The following is a 7,473-nucleotide window of genomic DNA, read 5'->3' on the forward strand; positions in this document are numbered from 1 at the left end:
TGATTATGTATTATGCTGGTGATTTGTTCTAAGTTATACATTTGCCAAAATAATTAGGGCTGCGTTAGTAGGAGATTCCGGGTTTTTCCAATCTCGTGCACCAACATACCAAGGCTAACAACTTTTCAAAAATAAATAATCATTAGCTCTTTTGCTCACCTTCAATTGTTTTGGTTACTCTACAGTAACACATGGATTGGCGGATTGCCATTTAACAAACATTATACTGTTTATCCTTTGGCTATACTCTGCACTCTGTATTTGAGGGGACTAATGTAATTAGGGATACCACCTGTAACTCCAGGTATCCTGTAATGACTCCACTGTCAACAACCCTACCAAGATATCCATAGCTCACTTCAAGCAAAAACTCCTTCAACTTAGTGTTAAACAGTAGCCCATAGCTCTCGCATACCATGGAGTTTAGGCTACAGCTGACTATTTGACTCTTTTTCAGGCTAATTTCTAGGAAAGTGCCAAAATTTGGTTTGGCTTTCTGACTGATTCCAGCCAATTTTGTAAGGATTCAGCTTCAGCTCAATCCATTATACCAAAAAAACAAACATATGAAAGTAAGCATTAATGTCATACATGAGGAAGGTGCACCAATAAAATCCATTAATCCTATGGTGTATCCGTGCTTACACATGAGACAAACGCACAACCACTTTAAAAAGCCTGTTCACTAGGAGGTACTAGTGCAGGGATGTCACAGACATTCTATAAGATCTTGGGAGTGTAGCTTTTTTTAAATTTACTTGTGACCCAGCCAATCTATACATTTATCAGGTGAAAGAAGAGTACAGCAAATACAAGGAGACAAACTGTAACAACAACAAATACACAAGAAAAGAGACGGGATGGTCGCAATTATACATTTATAATACATTTATAAGGGAGAGGAGAACACATGGCACTGGTAACAAATATATAGAGGGAGAAGACAACAACTATTACATTTTGAGAATAGGACAAAATGGTCACAACAGGAAGGAGAGGAGGGAAAAATGGTGACAATAACAAATTAAATTCAATCACACGAGGGACGAGGGGAAAACAACATTTTGAAGTGTGGATATTAGGACAAATTCAACATATATAGAGGGAGAGAGGAGGAGAATTACAGTTTCAAATGAGGACCAAATGGTGACAACAGGAGACAGTGAAGAACCAAATGGTGACAGCAATAAGTGGAACAGTTCAGTGTAGAAGAAAGGGACAACAAAAAGGGGGGAAATAAAAACAGCACTGGCTGTGGCAACATACATATAGGGGGAGAGGAGCACAGCAATTGGAGGGGAAGACAATATAATGTTAATTGGACTACAATGACTAATAAAAAAAGCACTGACAAAAATGAGAGATGATAATTTTTTTTATCACCATTTTTCCTCCTGCTTTTATCATTTTTCTCAGACAAAAACAGTTTTCACAATGCGCATAATTACTAACTATTGTTACTTAGTAATGAGGAACTATAGAAATTTTTGATCACAGAAATAGAAATAAAATAGGTTGCGATGTGGCCTCAAGCCTGAAGCATGATTGATTGAACACCGTTCATATAACTTGTCTTGGTTTTGGAGAATAAAAGTGGCTCTTTAATATACACATTAGACATCAACATGTCTGTTATGACAAGACTGAAATCTGTGAGCAATAAATAAAAAACAGCCCATCCCTGGATGTGCCAATGTAAATGTTCGCTGCCTCATTGAAAGGGTGTTTGTGCCAAATAACCTAAATATAAATAGGACGTGCAGAGTGAGTAAAGAAGACCACATTATTTTTAATTAAGCATAATAAACACAGAAACTATTAATAAAAGAATATGGCAACATGCAATACAAATAGATAAAACAAATACATTAGAAAGTGGCAACAATATGTATGACATCCAGCACCTTCAATAGATACGGCTACCTCAGTCACAATTACACTAACGCCATTAATGACCTTGGCCTACATCTGCACACCCTTTCCCTCCCCCACTCCACCTCTCCAGTCATAAGGGGTCACAAGTGTCAGATGCAAACTTGTTCTGCATATGGACATATGTATACACATATTTATATCTATTTATAGTGTTTATTAAAATTGTTGGAAATATTATTAATTGCTCACAGGCACAGTTTTAATTCCTTGATTTAATTGTGTGAGGCTTCCTGTCAGCTTTAGACACCTGTTTCATATAACCAATGCGTTCCGTCCAGACCGGACATTTTCAAAGCATGTCAATGTTCTGTTCTCTGGGGCATTTAACCACGTGTCCAATTAAATCAGGTTCAATTCATCAGTATACAAATCTTCTCCAATTAAATATATTACATATATATCTACAATTAAATTAGTAAAATGCAAAATACAAAGTGAACACACAGATAAAAATACAGAAAGAACTTGATAATGTAGAAAACAAATAGTCAGATCTCCTGTAATGAAGCTGGATTATTAGGAGGTATATCACAAGTCATTTAGTAATTAAAATGTGACAATTGTAATTGTAAATATACAAAGATAAACAAGGTTGTGTAGTACTTATTGTTAGAGATGGCAAATACAGGTAGCACACAGGTATCAAAAATCAGGATTGCTCACAAATATCATAGTGTCTAGTTTCCCATGTATAGCAAGGTAAAAGATAACAGGGCAGTCCACTGGTTACATGTTTGATGACACACAAAATGGCACGCATCAGACACTTTACCTTTTCTCCGTGGTCTGGTGCGCTGCTCGCCAGTTTTCAGGCAGTTGCGCTTCTGATGGCGGGCACCATATAGGATTTTTTTCCAGTATTGTACAATAATGTGCATGTCCGTACTCTTTATTTTTAGGGGTGGACTTGATTGGTTTTTGCCCTCCACGCTCCATAATTGAACTCATATATATATATATATATATATATATATATATATATATATATATATATATATATAATTATGATTATGAGACAGAGGGTACCAGAAGAGAAGACTTGTTCTAGACTGCTAGTTCCTTTCTATGATTTCAATATATGGTATCCTGTGTCCTACAGGGTGTCCTGGTTATGCCATTCACACCAGTGTGTCCTGGTTATTCCATCTACGCCAGTGTGTCCTGGTTATTCCATCCACAGCAGTGTGTCCTGGTTATTCCATCTAAGCCAGTGTGTCCTGGTTATTCCATCCACACCAGTGTGTCCTGGTTATTCCATCCACACCAGTGTGTTCTGGTTATTCCATTCACACCAGTGTGTCCTGGTTATTCCATTCACACCAGTGTGTCCTGGTTATTCCATCCACACCAGTGTGTCCTGGTTATTCCAGATCTACCTTGCTTGTTCCCTACCACCAACCAGTCATATCTGATAACTGCTCGGAGGGCTATGGCCTACAAAGGGATAGCAGCTAAGCTTGTACCTCTTTGCGGGAGTTCCTGGAGAATACCTACCCCTTGTTAGGCTCTTATCATCTGGTACAGGTGTGTTGAATCCAGTGTAGCCAGGTAAAGAGCAAGACCTGCAGATGAACAGTACAGGAACAATGACTGCAGAGACCACGGATTACAGTTTTGCAGACACATCAGATAGATCAGGGTCAAAGTCCGCAGATACACAGGATTGCAAGGTCAGGATAAAGGTTTGCAGATACACAAGATTGCCAGGCCAGACTCAAGGTCAGGCTCAAGGTTAGCAGATGCTCAGGTTTTCCAAGTCAGGCTCAAGGTTAGCAGATACACAGGTTTTCCAGGTCAGGCTCAAGGTTAGCAGATACACAGGTTTGTAGGGTCAGGCTCAAGGTTAGCAGATACACTGGGTTGCCGGCTCAGAAGCAAGGTTTGCAGATACACAGGATTGCATGCTCATGATCAAGGTTAGCAGATACAAAGGATTGCCAACCCAGGGCCAAAGTTACAAGGCTGGCAGAAATACAGCATCTCAGAGACTGTAGCAGAATGATACCATTAACTCTCTCACTGATTTCCATTTTAAGAATAAGAAACAGGTGCAGTTCTTCAAATGCTGAAGAGTGCAGCAGAATGTATTAACTGCTGCATTGTTGGAAAAGCAGGGAACCCAAATACAGCAACACTCATGGAGGTAAATGTATTAAGGTCTGATTTCTGTAAATCGCCGATATTTAAAATGGCAGTGTGTTTAAAGTCAAAATTTGTTTTTAAACACATTGCCGTTTTAAATTTTGCCTGCAGGGTCGCCGAATATCAGCGATTTGCAGAAATCCAACCTTATTACATTTACCCCTGATGAGAATATGGTACTGCACCAAATTTCTCAGTCCACAGAAACAAGTCCTGACAACTCCCAAATCAATATTTAAATGTAATCCCTTTTCTACTTTGTTTCTGTGTTAAAAAAAAATTCTCTTAGTATTTTAGCATGTGGCACTACAGATTCCAGCAAGCTCTTGATACCAGGGCACACTGGCGCTTGTAGTTCTATAAATGCCAGTATGCTCTGGGAGCCATAGGTATGCTAGCACTTGGAGGTCTTGATATCTTGGGCCTGATTCATTAAAGAACATAAACTTCAATTTGTGCATATAATCTGCACAATTGCTCTGTGTATGCCCAGAACTGGACAATGCGCCTCAGAACGCAGCCACGTTTAATTCATCTTCAAGCACAAAGGACTCTTACTACAGCTTAAAATTTCAGGGAGGGATCAGGGCGGGTAAGGACATTTGCTCGTAGTCAATGTACAGTAAGGGCGTACCAATCTCGGGTGCATGCCGCTGCATCCGACTGAAGCTCTGGGCATCACTCAGGTACATATTTTTCAACCGTATCTCTTGCTCCAGCTACAAGTCTAGTCTAAGTGCCGATTACTAGCAATGATGGGTGTATGCATGCTATTACAAGTGTTTGCAATCAGAAGAAACTGTAAAAATTTATTTTATGTACAGTAGACATTCATAACATACTAATAAATGTATTTCATGGGAGGCTTGTTTTGGCTACCAACATGGCTGCATGAATCTGAGAAAGGCTCCGCTTCAGCACACAGATATCTAGACAAAAATGCGATAACGCTGGGGAGATATAGGTCTTCTTACTGCCTCAAATTTGGCAGAATGTCCAGGCTTTAATGAATTGCTAAACTTGACCATCAAGAAACCGTGAAAGTAGAGTATTCTCCTCATAATCTGCTTCCTTAAATTTTGCACGAACAGCGCATAATGGCAGTCCAGCGCCGCTGACTCGGATCTCCATCCTGAACAACTTATAACAGCTCCTACCTGTATAACAGAATGAGAGAGTTCTTCTGGCAGAGGAGTAGCTGTGCCGCCCAGGTCTTCCAGGGTGGATAGACAGCGGTGGAGCCGCAGACCAGCGAGGTGTCTCCCTTTGCTCCTGCCATTGAAGGGGTGAGCAACACTACCGCTGCCATTGCAGTGCTTGCGAGACACCCAACTCCTCTAACGCTGACCAATACTGCATGGTGGAGTGGCACCTATTCTGCTTTATCTCACTACACTGAAGATGGTCAAACACATTGGGTCCTCCCCACATTACAATTGCTGATGACTGCCTGTACTATTATCTAAGTGAGTCCAGGGGGTAAATTTATTAAGCTGCGAGTTTTTGGTGGCTTTAAAAAGTGCAGATATTGCCTATAGCAACCAATCAGATTCTAGCTATAATTATGTAGATGTACTAAATAAATGATAACTAGAATCTGACTGATTGCTATAGGCAACATCTCCACTTTTCAAACTTGCTAGAAACTCGCAGTATGATAAATTTACCCCCCAGGTCACCAAGAGAGTTTGTGACAGAGACATCTGACCTGCAGGTACACCAGGAGGGAGTTAAATTTGTCATACAACAATTTCAGCACCCCTTGTAGACAAATCACGCTTTATTGACCTGCTATGGAAGGAAAGACAACATAACTGGATGAGACAAACAATTCTCTTTATTTTCAAACCACTACACTTTGTTACAGCTTATATCTTAAAGCAGCTCTAGTTGGCATTGCTAAGACTCTTTCATCAGTCTATTTCAGTGTCACAGTCTATATTCTATAAGTTAGATCTTTGTGCCATCTATTCTCTCCACCGAGTGTCTGTTCTAGTGGACAAGGTCGCCATCTAGTGGCCATCTCATATTGCAGCATTGATATTGCATCCATTCATTGTCTGCTTGAAATAACACTATTTACATTTCCTCTGGAACACCTCTACAGATTGTCTATCATAATCTGATTTTACTGACGACTATTTCGCTAGAGTGTCTTCACACACTACCTCCTTTGAAGTAGGCACGGGAGGAATGACCTGTTATTGAAATATGCCTATGTAATATGGATCGGCCCCCCCAATGGGGGATGGAAGCTGGGGTCGGCTCAAGTAATGTGTTTTTCTCTTCAGGCTAATGATCTATGCTCAGTGATATTTGTATCTTTCTACTGCTTTAGATGGAGAAGGACAAAAAAAACGTCCTCGAAAAAGGAAATAAAGAAACAAGACGCTTCACAGGAGGTTCTGGTTTCTGCTCTGCCCTTTACCACGCTGGAAGGACTATGGGGAAATTCTACCTTCCCACGAAATATGACTTTCAATTCCTGGAAAATAGACTGTCAGGATTCCTAGCATGAACTCCAGAGAGATGATAATGTAAAAGTAAAGTGTCTTTATTAAGCAGAGATTCACAGGCAGAGAATGGTAGACTCAGGAGGCAAAAGGCACTGGATGAATCACAGATAGCGGGATACCTGGATTACTCAGGAGGCATGAGGCACAAAGTACTGGATAACCACAGATGGTAGAATACCTGGTTTATTCATGAGGCACCAGATGAACAACAGTAGACAACACTTGAGGTCTTGCGAGTAGGCATGAGGCACTGAATCAATCCACGGGTGTCAGGATAGATGAGGGTCAAACAAGCCAAAGGGTCAAAAGCCAGATGAGCAACGAAGGTACCAGGGAATAAGCTGTAGCATAGTCAAACACGGAGCCTGGGTTTGGATCAGAAGATAAGCAGCGTAGCCGAGAAACAAGCAAAACCAGGTTAGACTGGAACAGGACAAATGTTACTCTAGAAAATAAGCAACAGCAGGCACGACAACAATGAACTGCCACAGATTACTGGAAGAGACAGTCTTATAAAGGCAGTGAACAGGTGTGGGTGCTGATTGGGGAATAAGGTAACTCCTGCTAGTGAGGTGGTATGTACAGGTTCACATAATGGTATAGTTCAACTACAGTTCTTATCAGTCAGGAGCTGCAGGTGGCAAGCAGCATCTCTATGGGAGATTCTGCAGTGCAGTCGGAGGCAGATTGTGACATAGACTGAATATAGCCATTAAATCACAAATCGATCCTCTGCAATCCGATTTGATGCAGGTGGGGGACAAAGTCTCCTCATTGGAAAAAAACAAAGATGTGGTGGATACTACAAGAATCCAAAAACCTGCAAATGAGAGGATTGAAGGAAATCCTTTGGATGATTTGGACAACGGGACGAAGGAAT

This window comes from Mixophyes fleayi, chromosome 1 (genome assembly GCF_038048845.1).
Source record: "Mixophyes fleayi isolate aMixFle1 chromosome 1, aMixFle1.hap1, whole genome shotgun sequence".
NCBI lineage: Eukaryota > Metazoa > Chordata > Amphibia > Anura > Limnodynastidae > Mixophyes > Mixophyes fleayi.